At 41.7% G+C, this 20,359-nt stretch overlaps 1 protein-coding gene across 13 annotated transcripts in view; it reads right to left on the bottom strand.

The window, feature by feature from the left end:
• PTPRF (protein tyrosine phosphatase receptor type F) overlaps positions 1 to 20,359 on the bottom strand; it is a 374,918-nt gene that overhangs the window by 275,303 nt on the left and 79,256 nt on the right. For all 13 annotated transcript variants that reach the window (XM_054515796.1, XM_054515799.1, XM_054515805.1 and 10 more), the window contains exon 2: positions 10,558 to 10,638. The gene's annotated coding sequence lies outside the window, so the exon portion shown is untranslated. The remainder of the gene's footprint in view (positions 1 to 10,557; positions 10,639 to 20,359) is intronic.

Below are 20,359 nucleotides of genomic sequence, written 5' to 3'. Positions count from 1 at the left end.
CTACTCTTCAAAGAGAAAAGGCAGAGCAGGGCAGCAGAGATTACCCCAGCAACTGTAAATACTTTGCCATCTGCAGAGTCACTGGAATTAACTAACAATTTTGAAAATGCTCATTTATTCCCTGGCCACACCACACACACAGGCACTTAGGCTGACCATACTGCTATGGAATCCTCAGCATCTCCACACCTGCCTGATCTCTGGGCCACACAAAGTAAATACAAAGAAATATAAGCTGAGGAACACTCATAGGTGGGGCAAAGGCTCATCTATACATAAAAACAAACACTACTTCAACCCACTGTTGTTTTTATCCATATGTAAACAGAATCACATAGAGAAAGTAAATCTTGCTTGCTCTTGCTCTAAGACTACAAGAAGAGAATTATGTAGTATGGCAAAGGAAAGTGAATTTCTTAAGAGCCGAGCTGAAAATCCAAGCACTGCACACAAGTTGGGCTGAAGCACACTGGAGTGCAAGACACCCAGCCACAGAAAAGGCTCCTGCAGAGACAATGATTTCCAATCAATTAAGCCATTGTATAATGGTTTCAGCTGCCAGTGTCTGCTCTGATGCCAGGAAGCAGTAGAGGGTTTGGAATCAACACCAGATCTCTAGGCAATGCTAGGGACTGCACTGAAAATGCACATGGCTTTAAAAAAAAAAAAGTATATGAATTTCTGAGAAATTCTACAGTACGGTACCAAGATCAACAAATTCAGTGGGAAAAGGCCAGGGTGATTCAGCATTTTGGAAAACATCCCACTTTAGGCTCCATCCTGGCCGTGGACCAAAAGGCATTAATGCCAAGTGCTGTCTGCCAGGCCAGGAGATGCAAGAAGACCCTTCCTTATCCCATGAAGCAGCAACCCGCAGCCAGCAGGGACTGGGGAAGAAGGTGCCATGGCCAGGGCAGCTCCAGGGACACCCAGAGGGGTTAGAACTCCAGGACCCTTAAGGGAAGCCTTGCTTTTGCCACCAAAATTAGCACATGTTAGAAAACTGAGATTCAGAGACTCTCTCCTGCTTCTCAGCAGGGATCAGGGATTTTTCTCTTCACTGGACACATGACTTGCTCTGATCTGACTCAGCTTTTGGAAGACAGTAAAAAGCCCTGACTTCCAAACAAGTAAGTTTAACAGATCTTCTGTGCTTCAAAGCAGGTGGGTAAAGCTACAAAGAATTATTCATTCTCCATAGTTACTGGCCACTGCCATTCCTTTAACAGTGGGATACCTATCTAACACATACAGACATCAATATACATTAATTTAATCCACAGGTCCCTCTGCCCCTGGATAAAAGGCCAACTTTATGCTACTGCTGGAAGGACAAGAAAAGCTCAGGAGAAGCAATGGAAAGAACTTGTTTCTCCACCTGGAGGCACCCATAATTAGGAAGTGATGGATGTTGCTAGTAAAAGTGAGTGATGTTTTTCAGGAGGTCTCTCATCTGTAACTGCACTGTTTTCAGATAAAATAACCCTTTCTGTCAGGCAGTGTCAGGAATGTCTACAGCCGATCAGTCACTGCTATCAAAAAAAAAATATGACATTTTTGTCATACCATCTGTAGTGTACATTGTATCAGTCCTTCTTCATTGTGTGCCTCATCAGTCAGGGTCTCCACCCTGGCAATACTAATAATTGGTGCTCCTGAGATAAACAGATAAATGGAAATTTTCAAAAACTTCAATCCCACTGCACGTGTTACAGAACTCCTTTTGAACAAAACACCTTTTTACAAGAGCATAAAATCATATTTGCCATCTGGAGTTAATGACTATCAAGTAAAACTCAGGAGGAAGACCTGCTCACCACTCCTGCATGCTGGCCTACAAAGCAGAACCACCACAAGTAATAGCTTGGAAGGAAGTCAACAAGATAAGCAGGATCATTTCCAACTCGGACACCATAAAATTTCACAGTGTAACAACTTCATTTACAAGACTTTGACAAACATTAAACAAGGAGAACAAATATCTAACACAATTAACCAAGATTACACATATGGCCTAAAGTCTCTGTGCCACTGTGCGAGTGCCAAGAGAGACTGTCCCAACAGGGAAATGGGGCAGCTCTGTAACTCTGTGATCCTACAGACTTTCTCAGTATCACAAAAATAAATCCTGGACAGCCACAGCTCTGAACAAAGTGGCCTTGTCAGCTTTACAGCACCGCTTCAAAATCAAAACAGAACCCCATCAACATGATTAAGGAAATGGGACGGATGAGCTACACAGACCCTGAGTCTCTGGGAATTCTTTATGTGATCCCTGTCAAGAAGCCTGTCAAGTTATGTTTTTAACTAATTAAATCAGACCTTGACAGAAAACTTAAGTGTCAATAATAATTGCATAGAATTCTTACTAAGGTTCATGCAACAGATTACCACTCTGATGGCAACACACTTTCTTTTCTACAGGTCACCTTACAAAATTAGACGGAAGTTGAGAGTTAACGTTTCATTACCTAAAAAACCATTCTTGATCTTTAAACACAGCCAGTGTATATTAATATTTAACCACTGCATGCTAGAGATTACATATCACTATTACAAGCTCATAGCTGTTACTTTTGCAAAACACTAAGAAAAAAATAGATGCTGATGTCACTGATCACATGTTTTCTATTTATTGTGATGGGAAATAATCAGCTTCTCTGATTAGGTACATGTTTATTATATTATAAGGCAACAATTTCCTTCAAGCACCCAATCCAATCCACGTGCTTGACACAAACGTTTCTTAAAGGCTTGAAGGAATTTTAACACCTGTGCCCTAGAAAATACACTGGTGCTTCTAACAAAGAAAATGCTGAAGCATAGAAGAAATTTAAACATTTGATTACATTGTTTCCTCTTGAAAAAAAGAGGATTGAGAAAACAAACATTTTTACATTATTAAGATGAGATTGAGAAAACAAACATTTTTATATTATTAAGAGACACTAAGGGAAGCAATCCCAGTAGTATCTGGCCCTTCTGAACTGCTGGTTACCTGGAGAAGCACTGCCACTCACCTGAGACACATATCATTCAAAAATTTCATCCTCTAAAGATAAGGAGGAAGGAAATAGCTTATTAAAATTCTTGAATAAAGCAAGTAGGAAAGGACCTTGGCATGTCCCAATCCATGCTCAAAGCAGGAGCAACTCTGAAGTCAGACTGTGCTGCCCAGAGCCTTGCCCAGCTTATTTTTGAATACATTCTAAAATGGAAGCACTATGAGCTTTCTGACTCTTGCTCAGTGCTCTTTCACACTGAAGCTGAGCTAGAGAACTTTCCTTGCTGCACCCCATGCACTTTCTCTCTTTTCCTTCACTGGGCTCCCTCTGGATATCATGGATACTGCCATCACCCCACCCACCTGCCCAGGGGTGGGTGACCATGCTCAGACCCTCCCTCCCCCATGCCTGGGAAGCACTACTCCCCTGGACCCCACTCACACATCTCCTGCTCCAGTCCCCAGCCACCCCCAGTCTTCTGCCTGATTCATCCGGTTTTGGCACCTTTCTTGACTTGCCTTCCTCATTCTTGTGACCAGAAGTGGGATTCAAGCTTCCCCATAAACTAGGGCCACCTCTTGTCCATCCCTTGGCTGAGATGGCAACAGACCACTTGGTCTCCTCACCCCACAGGCTGAGAGTCAACAATACCCACTTCTAATCCTAGTCCTCAACCTGGAGCCAGCCCACATTCCCTGATGCACCATCAGGGACAGCAGCTGGACACAGCACCACAGCTGGGGCCTCAGGAGCACTGACAGCAGCGCCATTACCTTTAGTTACAGTCCTGGGCATCTACTCCAGACACAGCCTGTCCTTTCTGCAACTGTCAGCTTGTGCACAGGTGGTGATCCAGTGCCTGTCCCAAAGCAGTCTTCCTGTGCTGTGCAGTCCTGCCACGTCCTCACCACTTTGTATTTCCTCATTTCAACTCATTAAGTTGTAAGCTGCAGATTTCCACATGCCTTTTCAATCTACCATAGCCATTTAACTGTGAACTATGCTTCGCCGTGCTTGAGCACCTCTCAGTCTGGACTTACTTGCAGATTTAGTTAGTATTCCCTTATCCACACCAGTAAAGAGAACAGCAAATAAAGCTCAGCCCAAGACAAACATGGGTGTATTCACACGCCTCATGCCATCTCCCTTCTTTCCCTCATTTTCACGGTCAATTATGGGTAACTACACTTCAAACATGGTCCTTATACAATTATTTGTTTACCATTTTATTAGATACATATATTTCCTTATTCCAGAGAAATGTCACAAAGTTTTATCAGAAACTATTGAAGTCAAGCTAACATCACAGGTACTGATATCCCTGAGTCCTTATTTTCTTATCCTCCAGATTCCTAGAAACTGATTAAAAATTTTGTTCCAATTCTCTAAGCACTGCAGTTAGACTAACTAGTCTGTAATTCCCTGGATCTCCCTTTTTCAAACTGAAGTAATGCCATTGCCCTTTTCAGTCCTTCAGGACCTCTCCTAGCCTTCCCAATTTCTAAAAGATAATTGTAAATGGTTCAAAGGTTGCTTGGCTAGTTGCTGATGTACCCTAGGGCAAATTTCATCAGGCTCTGCCTATTTGAATACACCTATCTTATCTCCTTTTTCTGATCTATCCCTTTTCTACTCTGCACTTTACTCCTATCACCTTGTTTAAATTAATTTAATGTGAAGACACACTCAAGCAATACAATAACTACATGATATCCATTTAATATTTTATCTTTCAGCTAAAACATTAGCAAAAAAACCCAACTCCACATTATTCATGTACTGTAACTATGGCCTTTTGGAGATACAGAAGAACATTTAGGAATATTGGTCTGAGCTGGACTGAGGACTGCAAATGGTTTAGAGCAATCCTCAAGCTGGGGTGTCTGAAGGGAAAACACTAAGAAATGTCAATAAACTCTTTGTCTGTGCAGATTTAAAGAGACATTTTAACTGCATTTTAGAAAGGACTCTATCAATTACTAAGTCAGCCTGGTTTGGTTTTATAAGTTAAAAGAAAGAAAAATAATCCAACACTTCCCCAGTAGATAAAACATTTGATAATCAAATGCACAATTTCCTGTTGATTGCCTAAGTTATCCAGCACTGATCATTGCTGGGGTAGTGTATTGAATAGACCGACCACTGGCCCAAACCAGCCCAGCAAGTCCCACTCCTCCATGAACATTGACGGGTATCTTGAAGCCCATTCAATTTTAATGAATCCATCCACCTGTTCTAGCCATAATTTACCTTTCATCAGCTGGAAATTACCATCCTCATGGCTGAGACGTGGCAAGACACTATGGGATCACTGCTAGTCTGCTTCTATGCAAAGCAAAACAGACAGCCTTAGATCATCCTCTGAGATTTCTATTTTGTTTTTCAGCAAAATGAACTAGACATGGTTGTGTGAACATTTCAGCTGAAGCACAGTTACTTCTTAAACTGCTTCATTTCCATCCTCAAAGACACATCAAGGCTCTGTTCTGTGATCCCCTAGGCAGAAGATGCAATGTTAATGGAGATTCTGGCTGTCACTTTTAAAAGCAGTTAGTGATTTGAATGCCTCAATTTCTAGTGTACCCAACTTAAAATATTTTACAAGGTCCAATTTTCAAGAAATTGAAAAATTTCTGGACTCAAAAACTGCTGGGCAGAAGTTCCCACCCCACTTGATGTTTAAATCCAGAATCCATTTTACCTGGTATTTCTACAGAAAATCCTTTTGCAAAACGAAAGCCCTAGTACTAGTCAAAAGAAGGGGGAAAATAATTTTCTTTCGCCAGCTGTGATGAAAATGCAACAAATCCATGCATTCTTCCAGTTACATAAAATACAGCAGCCTACCCTTGAATATGAATCCATGAGTATTTTCTTCCAGAGTGATACACTGAAAACCTTCTCTCACAAAATACTATAATCAGCTTTCAGTGAAACCTACTTTACTGGACATAATATAAAGCTTGATTTCCAACAATGTCAGGACAGAGAACCCATCCCATATTTCCAATCCATATATTGCTGGTACTTGTTCCTACTGCAAATACCACCATCAGTAATCCCTGTCTTGCTGCCTGCCTCCCCTGAAAAACGGATTATAATTAGCAGAATCCCTGGATCTCATCCTTGAGTTAATATGAATAAAAACAAGGTACAAATAGAGAGAACAGTCAGAACAGTAAAATACTGGTAGTCTCTGCTGCTGTTCCTTATTCCACTAGTGGAAAAATTCAGACTCTATTTTAGTCAGAGGAGCCTGGTGTCATGCAATTGTTCAGTCACAGCTCAGCAAACCTCATTATTTCAGGTCTCTTTAGAAATCCTGAGTTTTGCCCAGAGTAGGATGGGATGTGTACCCGCCTGCTGTGCACTGTGCCCCAGGAATGGCAAGCCCTGGGAGCTGGCACAGGCACCGGGAACCCCAGCACAGTCACAACTCCCTGCTTTTTAATCCATCACCCCACTGGGCTCTGCTTCAAACCCACAGTTTAACCAATACTGGCGGGTTTCAGCCAAGCCTATGCTGATAGTAGACAGAACGAAACCAAGTTAATTAGAGTTAAATGTAGCCTCAAAGGAGATCTCAGCTCCAAAACTCCTTATGCCCATTAACTTATATAGCATGTATATTTAATGAGTTCAGCACTCGTCTCGAGTTTAGGAAACACACACATGGGGTGGCAGCTATTCAAAGCCGTTGCGCCAGAGCATGAGCAAGTGCTGACTCTGCAAGATGACAAGGTTATGTTGCCAGTTATGGAGATTCTACCTTTATTGCACAACCCTCAGATACCTAAATTTAAATTAAACAGGTGAAGTGACAACACAAAAGCCACCTACCGATATACTCATCATAAAATACAAAAAGGAAATGAAAAAGACCAGAGGGCTAAAGCTCATGTTCAATTTTGCAAATATGGTTAAATCTTGTAACATCCCCAGCATCTCCTGAGCCTTTTTTTCATAAATAAACTTCGGAAAATATGTATCCCTGTAGACAGCTAAAGCAAACACCTTCAAAGCAGAAGGGAATTTTACAAGTGCAAATTTGGAGCTTTAAACCCCACCCTTCCATCTCCACATGCATTCTCCAACACTCATCATGTGAAGCCAGGTAAATGGCCAGTAGTTGCGCCCTTCGGGTTCTAATACATTAAAGCAATCTACTTATTTGTGAGATAAAACAACTTGCAAAGACTGTTAAGTCCAAAAAATACACAGTCATATATAAATAAGACTGAATTATGCCAACAAATTCTGCCAATGCCCTTTTGAGCCTGTCATTTAAGTACAGCCAGAAACCCTGTTCACTGGATTACGATGAAAAGTAAGGGGTAACTCACTGTTTTCCATTAATTATAAGTATGTTCTGGCCAATATGGCATTAACACACAATTAAATCACTTTGAATCATGTAATTTTGCACCAACATTCTGTAGAAATATGTAACCTCTAATACAGAAAATAATCCTTCAATTAGAATATGGTATCGTACCACATTTTCCAAAATGTAAATAAACTAATGAATAAAAATGTTCTAAGCATTATAAGAGGACAATGTGACCCAATGACAACATTTTTACTTTCAAGTGAGAATGAAAAAGACTAATCATGTAGAAGGCTCAGTTTCAACTGCAATTCCAGGGGTAATGCTCCTTGTATAAAAATCCCCCAAACCATGATCACATAGATATTACAGTATTTCCCTAGCAACAGCCAGTTCAAATGAAAAATCTAAACTTTGTTTTTCTTTTAATCTTTTCAGGAATAAAAAATATTTCACTTTAATAAATTCCTTAACTTCACGACTGTAACATTCAAATGGATAGGTATCTTTGTATATCCTTGAAAATGCAACCATACAACAATTTTAGTTTAAATGAATGGCAAAATACTGCTTCAGGACAGAGTGCTGTCTCTAAATTCCTGAAAACTTAATCTGTATTCTGGTAATCTAGGCTACACTTTATCTTCAGGGGTTCTCCTGTAACATCATTCCTCAATGCTCTGGATTCAGCCTGATGTGATTGAAAAGGCTTCCTTTTCTTTTTTTGCCCATTCATTTACTTTGTTCCCAGGCTCTCTGTCCCCTCTCCCCAAATCATTATTAAGGAAATTATTTTAAAAGAAAACCCTACAGATAAACCATGACCTAGAACAGGGAGATTCTGCCCAATTTATGTTCCAGAAAGCTGATTTACTTTAAATTATATTACTGCATGCCATTCAAACTGTACTTTCAGCCACATTTTTTATTGACTGAGTCTGTCATCTTTTCTTTCCTAAAACCTGAGTTTACTTTAAGAATGACAGAAGACCTTCTCAGGGTCAGCTGAAAGCATTCATAACTGCACATACCAGGAAAGAAGTGCTATAAAACTGAGAAGCCCTCAAGGACAGCTGTTTTGCTGAGGAGCTGCGTGACCAAGCTGCCACCTAAGCTCCCATGTAATGTCACTTCTCCTGGTTCAGTTCTGTCACCACACAGTGCCCTCCCAGGGGGGTGGCCATCTCCAAACTAAGCTCTAGGATGCTTCCAAACACAATACAAAACAAAATGCAGATGATTAATTAAGAAACGTGAACTTAAGATGACAGATGCTACCATAATTCAGACACTGTCCAGGTCTGCAGCTCGCCAAGCCTGCCCATCTCTGGGATATGCTCAGCCCTGCTGCCCCTGGTTTCATGCTGACAGCTCCATGGGACAGGTGAGCCTGCAAGAAACTGGTGGGCAGCAGGGAGTCTGACCTGTCTGCACCTCTGCATCCTCAGCACTGTTCATGTCCTGTCTCCTGAGCTAAGGGAGAAGGGGGTTCAGTATTCCAGCTCTGCTCTTCAATGGGCACAGCAGCCCAGAGCCTTCCTGCTCACCTCCTGCCTGCACCCAAATGTAATCACACCAACCTGGGCTCACTTCTGAGGAAAACCAAGCAATGCCATACATCACAGCAACACATCCTTCCCTGCCCTGCTGCTGTGAAACACAAGGTTTCTGCAAGCAGCCCTCCCATTGTGCTGTCTCTGTGTAACCTGTCAGGCAGCACATGCCAAACCCTGAGCACCATCTCCAACTGCCCCTGCCCAGCCCAGCACCAGGTGCTGGCAGGATCTCCTCCACAAGGCTCTGAGCCCAAAGGCCCTGGAGCAGCTTTCTCCCTGCCCCAGGACCACATCAGGAGTGCTTTCAAACACACACACACAGACATTCCTATCATTTGTGCTTCCATCTCCACTTAAGCAGCAACACCAGTTCTGATGCTAGAGAAATCTTGCTTGTTTCAAGCATCAGCATCTTAGCTAATGAATTTTTGCTACTCTTCTACACTCAACAAATACTAGGCTGAGTGACATAAAGACTAATTGTCTGTTAAGGTCACTGGCCAGCTCTTTAATTTTATTTAGTACACTTTGAGACAGGTCATGAGTCATTAGGGCCTTATTCTTGGGGACACAAGAACACGTAATACACACTAATAAAGAGCATAAATGTGATCTAGTACTTGTATTTTACAGATTGTGAAATTAGAAAGATAGTATTAAGTATTTCTTTGCAATGTTTGTTATATTTTTAATAATTGATGATTTTAACAAACAAAAATATTTGTACGAGTCTGCTGGTGTATTTCTAACTTGTAACACTGCTGTAACTCTAAGAAAATTCTTTAGGTAGTAAAAGTCACATTTTAAATACCATCTCAAAGAGAAAAAAAGGCTCAAGGGAGACCAAACTTAAAAAATTCCTCACTTAAAAGGGGGAAAAGAGACACTTTTCAATCTCTTATTCATGATATTTGATTTTATGATCTAAATTATAATTCAGAGCACACATGTGTCAGGAACTTGGCAATACTTTTGAAAGGGATCAGCATCACTAATCAGGCACTGAAATCCAATTTCTGGGAGAATCTGGGAGCTCAAACCTGCACATTTTAGCTGGCTTGGAAAGATCTTTGAAAAATAAAGTTAAACAGTAATTATACATAAGTGTGCTTGAGAAACTTTACACCTGTCTTGACATGAATCAGATCTTTGCATGGATGATGAAATTCTTGGCACTGCTTTAGGTGATTGGGATGGCATTAGCTTAGGCAATAGGCAAGGTAAGAATTCAACAGCCACAAGCCTAGACAGGTAGGATAAAGGAGTTACTGACTCAAAAAGGCACAGCAGCTTATCTGTGGAAGTCTAAACATGCTAATCATTTAACATAAACAGATCTGCTGATATTTATAGAAAGGAATTTCAACTCATAAGTAACAATGTTAAAAAAAGGACACCAGTATCCCTAATCATATTTTCCACAGGTCCTCCCAGCTCCTTGCAGATTATTGCTACTAAAACTCAGACAAGGGAAGAAAAAAACAAAGAAGTAAAAAGAGGAAGAAAGAAAAAGAGCCAGAGATAGGTAGCTGGGTATGGGATCGGGACGATAATGAACTTGCTGGCAATCAGGGTTTAACTGCTGGCTATGCTACAAGACTCCTGGCAACCTTTGTCTCCCTCTGCCTCAGTTCCCAGTCTGTAAAACCAAGTGATAATATTTCCTTACCTCACAGGAACGTTCTCAGAATAAATCCATAAATGCCTGGAAGACACTGAGACACCACTGTGACAGAGGCCATAAAAATACCTAGGGGAAAAGCAAACAACATAAGAGTAAGTGTCAGAAGTGACCAAAACAGCAGAGACATTCACAGATTAAAGGTACAGCAAAAATTAAAACTTTGCTTAATGACATGAATTCTTCACCCTGGAGAAGAAGCAGTTCAGTTCAGCACATATTCCCATGCAGCACTTGAAAAACCATGACAGCAAGGGACAATTCCCCCTTTTCTCCTTGCACATGACACAATCATGATAATCCACCACCAGATGCAAGCAGGAAAGATGTTTACAGATCATTAGCCTAGCCCTCCACGACAGGTATCACATCCAAGAACCCCAGTCACAGCAACAGAGCCCCACATACTGACAGTGCTCTTCCTCAGCCTCCACATCCAATTCTAACTGCAGAGCTGAGCTCCTCCACTAGTTAAAAAACTTTCAGCCTAACACTTATTCCTGAACAGCTTTTATCCATTTGTTTTCATGCCAACATTGATCCAGCAGCTTACACAGCTTTTCCCTATCCCTGACATTTATTTCCCTGACAATAAAAAATGAATTACACCACCTCCCTGTCAGGGCTCATTTTCCCACCCAAATCAAGCAAGTTCTTATCACCCCACATCAGCATCTTCTGCCCAACCCCATCCTTGTGGCCCACTGTCACCTTGCACCTGCCCAAACATGTGTTTCTCCAGCATTTTCAGCTGGGAACCCTCTCCATCTCACCCAGTGCAGAACAGAAGCTTCTCTCCGAATGCCTTCTAAGGTTAAGACCTGGCATGCCATCACCATGGAGCTATGTCCCACTTCAACTGCTCTGGGTCTCAAGGCCTTTCTGAAAGACACCCTGACCTTTCACAGCACTGACCATGGCTCCTACCTGTCTCACCTCTGAGCCCTCAGGACACTGCTCTGTGGTGCCAGGGACATCACAGGGATCCTGCATGGTCTCTCCCCAAAAACATAAATCCCATCTTCAGTGTCAACTCAACCCACAGCTGATGGCTTGAGCTCAACTCCACCGCTAAGCATATTTTAACATGAGCCAAATGACTACAGCCCTCAGAAGGATAAGTGATTCAAAATTATGCAAATGCACAGAATACATTATTTAGTCTTTATCATTTACAAAGTACGCATTTTGTAAACAGTTTCAGTCCTCTTATGGAGAGTGTGATAGTGCCCTGAAATTTGGGTGTCTGATGGTTGCTGCATCATGCACTGATCATCACAGCCTTGGTAGGAGAGGGCTTGCTCCAGTTCTGAGGTGGGACATGAGGCTTGAACAGCCTGCCTGCCCAGTGTCCCCTGTGGCTCAGAAACACCTCCATCTGCTCCCTCATACAAACAACTCCTTGGAGATCCTCTCTCATCCCCTCAACAACTCAGCTGACCAGGACAACAAAAATACCCCCAGTTTTTTCCATTTCTGAAGGCAGAGGGCAGTTCCTTTCCTCCTGGCACTCTGTGTGGAACCAGCTCAGGAGCTGCTCAGACAAGCACTGGAGCTGGCAGGAGGGGAACAGCAACCTCCCCCCTCTTGCTGGCAGTTTGCCCCCAGATCAGACTGGGATGTATTGGAAACCTCAGCCCAGGGAACCAGAATACACTCACCTTACCAAGGACTCAGATCCATTTAAAACTGTGCTCTAATAACCTTCACAAATAAATATATTATGCAATTTATGTTATGCAGCATTGACTTCAATGACTCTGTAGCAGTGCTTACACTACTATATTTACTTCTGGCACACACTGGCAGCCTTCACTGTAATTATTCTGAGCGTGCTCCTGTTCTAAACCTGGAGGTCTTACCCTGCCAATATCTATGCACAATGCTCCCTAGTATGTTTTCCATAACTTTGACTACACTGTCCTTCTCTCTTCTATCCCTGCGAACTTCTTTATCTAGAAGATGTCATGAGTTTTTCCTCCTTTCACAATTTTATATCCCAGCACCTCTCCCTCAGTATCAGATCACCAACTTCCACCTTCAGCTGTCTCACAGTGCTGATCTCCATCCCTCAGGAGAGAATTTTAGACAAACACCCTGGCGCCTCCTGCCAGGCTCCCTGAAATTTGAAGAAAGCCCTCTTTTAAGGCATGTACGCATCCACCTTGATGCCCATGGCACAGATCAGCATACTAAATAAACAGAAGAGAGATGGTACAGATTTTTTTTCTCCCTTCCCCCGGACTAACAGGATGACCATTTCAGTACTGGCTCTTTCCACTCTCTTTATCAGCCTTTGCTGCAGGAATGGCAGTTGCATCTGAGTGGAATCCATCCAGCAGTAAGTGGTTTGTTAATTCCCAGGACACGTTGCATGCAGAGAAGGATACTTAAGCTACTTAAAAAGCAACCCTTTATTAAATGCATAAAAACGCTTGAAATTTCTGTAAGCCAACACTTTAAATTAATGACTTCATTTAAATATATCGGACTCTGCTGCTAATTGTTATATTGCTTTTTATGAATTCTTTTAAACGTAATCCTTGGAAACCCTATAGAATTTACTATAGTTCTAACACACAGTTGCAGTCATTCATGGTACACATTCATGTATTTCACTATAAACTTCTTTCTCCCAAAAGCTTAAGTAGCTTTTTACATGTGTGTAACAGGGGTAGTTCAAGTCAACTATTCTCAGCTACACAACAGTGACACTACTGCTAGAATAGGAAGTGGAAACATGTCACTTAAAAATAAAAAACAAACAACCAAAACAAAACAAACAAATAAAAAAAAAAGAAACCCCAACCAAAAAACCCCATACAACCTCTTCTTATTAAAAATATTAAGATGGAGCAAAGAATTTTAAGATTAAGAGGTTAGAAAATATTCTCTGTCATATTAAGCAGTGTTTAATGAGCAATTGAGGATTCCTGGAAATCCCTGCCAGAAGTGGATCTGTGCACGCCGAAGCGATCACTTCTGCTCTGAATTTCTTTGTGTCTATTCATCTGACAGATGTATTTAAAATTTTACACTGATTCAGTTTTGGATGTCTTAAGTGACTTTACAAAGGAGAGGTTCTGCTTATATAGGGAAGGGGCATATAAACATTAGGTACTTGATACTGAGGATTAAAGATGAACAAAAAATTTATCAGCAGTGACAAAAGTGGTGATGGCAGTTCACTGGAGATAACCTCCTCTGTGCAGCATGCTGCAGTCTCCATCTGCTAATTTAGCACACTGAAGTACATACAGCTTCTCCCCTGCCACAAGTTAAATTCAAGGCCATCAGGAGCAGTGGGGAGGCTGCCAAGACAAAGTGCCATGCTGCACGTCCCCTGCAGCACCCTGAACAAGAGCCCAGCACCTCCAGCTGCACCTGGACACCTCTGCTGCTGAAAACATGAACACTATCTCCATGGGTTTTGCCAGTTTCCATGTGCCAAGCCAGGAATATTTTCTGGAACTCTTCAAGGCAGAGTTTTCGATCTGTGAGACAGTGTTTACTGAACAGACAACACCAGCAATGATGAGCTTTCCGTGCAGCATCAACAACAGCGAGGAATTCCTCATCTCTTGGTGAGCTCCCATGCTGGCTGACGCTGCAAGAGGCACTGCAAGGGGCCAAGAAAAGGCGCAACTTATCACAAGAAAATGGCAAATTGTGAAAAACCTGTATCACAAGGTTACCTGCTGATGCACAGCTTCAACAGAGCTCCATAAATACCTCAGTCTAACAGTGACAGAGGTTAAAAATCTATTATCTTTCCCAAATGACAGTCTGAACACATGTTCAATAGAACACCCCGCCTCACCAAGCTACAAAGTAGATTCTGCTTTTTCAGTTCAACAAATACAAACCACAGGGAGCTTTTTAAATGAAAGCATTACGAAGATTACATTAGGCAAGTCTGATCTACTGTAAAACACTCACACACAACATTAAGAGGTAGAACAACCTTTAACACCTGCTTTCTCTTCAAACATAGCACTACCTCTGTGCATGGTTTGGCTCTTAATGGGATGAATTCTCAAGCTAATTTGTATGGCTTACTCCACCAGCAAAGAATACTTCAAATGTTTGAGATCTAGTTCCACTAATACTGAACTGGTGAGAGTATTCTTTCAAGAGTGTGTAATCCACAGTGCTGCTCAGCCAGCTACTGTCCTGTGGGATGGATCCACACAGCAGAGAATATTTTCACCCTGGTGTGAAATGTTGTGACACAAGAGGAGGTGCAGCAGCTGGAAAAGCATTGCATGATCCAAGCAGTGTTGAAAGTCATCATCATAAATATTCACAAGCAGACAGAATTGTTTTCTTACTAACAGCACATTGTTATTCACAAATATTAATTAGTTTCTAAATACCACCTGTTACTCAGCCCTCCCTCTGCCGTGTGACATGGGCTCCATGGCTGGTTTGCAGACTGTCCACACTGCTCAGAGATTTAATGATGTTTCAACTTCTAGAGCTCACTCAGCTACTGGGAGGAGAGGAAGGGAATAATTACTTACTTATGTCTTTCTCTGCTGACCTCTCCGGCAGATGAAACGAGCAGCTTTAATGGCCTCTGACGAGAGGCTGGTCCTGTTCTCCTTAGACAGGAAGGATGACAACTGCACTAGTAGGTCTTTGGCGTGGAGAATGATTTTAAAGATCCAAACTTCAAAGATCTCAGTGAGGGGAGAGCTCAATCTCAAAACTTCTCCCCAATGGAGGGAAGAAAGCTGCTAATGCAACCACTCGCATTTCCAGCGATCACTCACACTTCAGACAGAGCTGAGGCACCAGGAATTGCCTGTCACATCCTACAGTATAAATAAACCACAGACTGCCAGGAGGAAAGCTGTTACAAACCTTGGCAATTTTCTTTGGATTTCTTTAGATCACTTCTTCAAAGGATCTCTCTGTATTAAGAGGTACAGGTGCAGACAGACAGCTAATATGGGATTCCTCTTCCTCCCCACCAGCAACAACCTCCTCCTAATTATGTGCATCACCGATAACAAGAGAAAGTTGGGCAGAACACTGATGGAACTGGGCAGAGCACAGATAAAATGCACAAGTTAATAGTTCACTTAAGGTTGAAGTGACACAGATGAATGATGAAGTACTGTCTTGTTTTCTACAAACTCTGGATGGAAGACCCCTCAGACCTTTCAAGAACACTCCTCCTGCTCAGCATCCAGCAGAGACAGCCAGGGAGGATGAGCTTATATTAATGAACTCAAATTAATACAAAAAAAAGAATGGAACTATTTTGAGCCTGGGGCTCACACTTAGCCTCACTGGAAGAGATGAACCTGAAGCATTCTCCTCACAGATTCCAGCTGAAAGACTCAAGCTCTGAAATGCAGCACTTGGCATTTCCAGTACCTCAGGAAGCAGTGCTGCCTTTTCAGTGCAAATGTAGCACGAAGGTTGTTATCCCACAGCTGCCAGACTCAATACCAAGGCACAGACACAAACGTGTATGTTTTCCAGGGAGGAGACACAATCTATTCAATATATCTCTCTCTAACATCAGATTTTTCTTACCAGCATGATTTCACTGGTACATCCCAATCTGAATACTTCTTAAACAGTTTTTTTAAGATCTTGTGCATCAGGCTATCAGCTCTACAGAAAACTAGAGTAGAAGAACTAATAAATTTCAGATTTTAGATGAAAAGCCAGAGCAGTTTTTGCTGGAAAACACAATGGCAGGGCAATCTAACCTTGTCCTTGCTAAATATGGAAAGGGGAATGAAGTCAGGGCTTGATATCCTCAAACTCCTAGTAGAAAAAAAATTCTGCCATAGTTCCTGCAGACAGCAATAACCCAGGACTATCAGGATTTTCTCAGAGTTTGGACAGCCTCACATTCAAGTCTCTAAGATTATAAAACCACAAAGTGGGAGGGCAAGGAGCATAGACACACATGGAGTAATTTTTCCAGTGACTGACAAGCACGGTACTCAATTTCTTAGGGACTTGAACGGCTGGAGCTGAAGTTAAGCTTCACTAGAGCTATATTTAGTTCTGCACAAATACAAATTAGGAAACACTTTCTTCCCAGTTACTAATGCAGTGTGACAGGAAACAATTATTTGCTCAGTGTCTAATGTTACCTTTGGTGACTATCTAGCTCACAGAAGCTGTATATTGTATAATAAAGAACCAAGCTGATATTCTGCAAATCAGTGAGACAACTTATTTAAGAAGATGAAGAAGCATTTGATTTGAACACATCTGAGCTATACTGGTCTTAGCTATGCAGATAGAGTTAGTGCTGAGGCAGCTTCTGCTTTGATAATAAACAAAGTCAGTTTGTTTTCCAAATTCTGCATTAATTTATTCAAGAACTCTGCGGATATCTAAAGAATATCATGTTTCCCCTAAAGTGTAAAACAGAGCTGGGCACAAGGACAGAACAATTAAAATAAAAGTAAAATCCATCTTTTATGATTTCAAGTGCCAGTTTCTTTCTATGAGAAATGCAATTCTGTGTCACAAGGGAGCTCTCAGCTCAGCAATTGCTTCAGTCTTCAATCTCTACAAAACACAAAAGACAACAAAATGCATGATTCGCATGAAGGGCTAGTTAGACCTTGGCAAAGCAAGCCATGATTGTATAGAGGAGTCCCACGTGCTTCAGAAAGGCTCAAAAGACTGCACACAAGAAATCCCAGGCATGTGGCTGAGAAGAAACCCTGCTCCTGCCTACTACAGCAAGAATGTCCACTAACAGGCTTGGAGCTTCTGGGCCATCCAACACACCATCCTTAGACACTAAGGAAGTTACAAAGAATACAACACTACTGCACAAACATGTCGCTTCTTCTGGCACCACCGGGCAAATACTTGCAGGGCCCTTTGCTTTAGTGAGTCACATGAGTATTTCTAGAGCTGAAGGAGATGACATTTCATGTTTGGCTTAACTAAGACCCAGAATAACCAGAAAGCTGCCCTGAGTATCAGCATTTTGATGACCTTTTCAGTTCCAGATCCCTCTGAGATGGAAGGCACATGAGCCCTTGGCACCATCCAAAAAATCATCAATAGCCCAAGTTTCTTCAGCCAAAGCTGGACTACTGAAATATGTGCATGTCTTTACCTAACCATCCGTAGCTTTTTTCTGAGAAAATAAAAAAAGGCAGGGGGGAGGGCAGGTAAACATTTGGTTTCTTGGTATTGCTTTTAAAACATTGTCAGTTATTTTGATAGTAGGTTCTTGGAGCAGGTCAAACCAGGAAATATGAGAGTTCTGGGCAGAAAGCAAACAAACCTCTCAACATAAGGCAAAACATTTTTTGAGATACTCTGAACAATCTCTCTTCCCTACAAGTGCCAGGTATGACTAAGTTTGATGAATAAGTTACAAGGATTTCCAGGGAGAAATGACACCACTACTCCCACTTGAACAAAATCTAGAAACAAAATTGCTTATGTGCTCTATCTTCTTTGAGGATCCTGTGGCAAGGGGGAAATTCATGCCCCACACCCTGGGCAATTCAAGGTTTGACCAGGAATTTTACTTTAGATGCCCATAATGTCCCTGCCTATGTTTTACTTGCTACACGTTTACTGTAACACGGTAATTCCTACAGTGCTTCCTATATTGATTAGCAACACCCATGTGGAGTCAAAGACTTATCTTGTCTATACTGCTGGAGGGAGGGGAGCTAATTTTTTTCAGATACATCCAACTGGCACACTAGTATTTTATCCAAGCACTGCTGTGCATCTCACCCCCATTTCCGACAGCGTCAAAGGAGTGGGAACAATCACGGATCTGCATGACTTGGGTAGAGGTGCATATCAATATTCAGCCCACAGATCTTGCTAGTACCAAAGGGGAGCAACTACGTCATCCTGTTCAGAGATTAAAGACTTTCCTGTATTTCAGCAGGCTGGTAGACCAATACACACACGAGCCTGACAGAACAACAAGTGGCTGGAGCTCTTCAGGGAGCTGATGGAAGGTAAGCGTGTTTTCTCCTGCACATGTAACCCTGCAGAGCAACACTCTCCATGACTAAGCCACAATAGTTGCTGTCAATGTTTACTGAAGCAACCAGATTGGACTTTCAGCATCAAGCACAGGTAGGCCAGGTTCACCTTCTGGTTTCCTAGAATCTTTTAAGTGATTATATGACTCTATATTGCTCCTTGACTGTTCTCTCAAAGAGAGGACGCAAAGCAAAACAAGGCTCTAGCTTGGAACAAGATGAACAATTACTCTGGAAGAGACTAATTTTCGCTAGAAATCTCATTTCACACCTTTTCTCACTCCTCCAAAGAATCATCCTCTAGCCCTCTTCATCACAGTGCTAAAATAATCAGGGAAAGTAGGAGCCTCCTTTCTGATATGGTTTCCCATGTTCTACCTCCTCTCCCGTCCTCAGAGTATTGAGCTCATCAACAAATGTACAATATGAATGGAATCTTGGAGAACTTAACAGAGGTGTACGGAATGAGGAAACACAGATGACTGGCATACAAATTATTATTAGCTACTAAGTAATCAAAGGGATAAAGACACATGTTTCAAGAATTATGAGTAGCTAATTATTAGTAATTAGGATTAGAGTTACTCTTTTTAAGAAATTCACTATTATTCATCAGCCTACAGTATCTTTTCTTGCATACCGAATAACTGCTACTGGAGAAGATAGATCACTTTTCATCCAAAGTATCCATTCCCCAAACAATCACCTCAACCTTGGAATACACCAGTGATAAACCAGAAGGAGTATTTCATGCCACACACAAGATCTCAAAATCTCAGCTCTCTACATTGTATAAGCCACATTTATACTGTTGTCCCAGAAAAAGCTGTGCCGATTCCCAGCTAGCTTGGAAAAGAGGAAAAGCACAGAATGTGGTTACTGCCATTTTGTCCAGGATAGGCTAGAAAGGAGCACACTCCAAGCACTGCTCAGTGGTTCCCCACGTCTACTTTTGCAAGGTTTTAATTGCACATCAAGCAGACTCCTGAACAGAACTGACTTTAAGGGACTCTAGAGAACTTTGAAAGGTTTTAGAACAAGAGAAAAGCACACAGGTATCTTGTCAACACCAGAAGAGCAGAACAGCTCTGGCACTGGGGTGCAGAAGCGAAGAGATCTGAACAACTACATTACAAACAACCTCCTAGGAGTGACACCAACAGGACAGACAGCATGAAGTCAGGACTAGGATTGCTCTTTTGAGGATTAATTGCTCTCAGCTTTCTTTAATTGCCCAGTGGCATATTGCACAGGACAACAAATTCTCGCTGTAATGAAAAAAACTTTGTGCTACAAGAAATGTTATAAAATTAATGCAATACAGTGGAATGGCTTGGTTTTAAGCCATCACAACTCACTGAATCAGACCAAGCTCACATCAGCATTGCCAAAGTGTGTCCTCCATTGCACCGAAGAGCTGATGTTTATCTGTCTCTCACAAGGCTTTTGACACAAAGCTGAAGACCCAAAGAATGCATTAACATTGGAGAATCAGCAGCAATGTCCAAACCAGTAAACTGCTACCAGCAAACTCCACTCTACGTATAATCAATCTTCAACACCTTTATGTAACATACTAGGATTTTTCTTTCACATCCTCTAAAACAGTAACAAAAATCAGAAACAGCATCAGTCTGCACAAAACAAAAGGGTTTTGGTGTTTTCCTTTCAGAGCAGCAACACTCCCATCCCTGAAAGGAGCTGGAATTACAACAGTCATTACACTGGAACACACAATCCCTACCAAAGGTGAGATGCAGCTTCAAATTGAAATACAAGTGTCTAAAGTG

Source organism: Molothrus ater, chromosome 9 (assembly GCF_012460135.2).
Source record: "Molothrus ater isolate BHLD 08-10-18 breed brown headed cowbird chromosome 9, BPBGC_Mater_1.1, whole genome shotgun sequence".
Lineage (NCBI taxonomy): Eukaryota > Metazoa > Chordata > Aves > Passeriformes > Icteridae > Molothrus > Molothrus ater.
The sequence above is the reverse complement of the archived record's forward strand: the minus strand, read 5'-3'. Positions and strand labels throughout refer to the sequence as shown.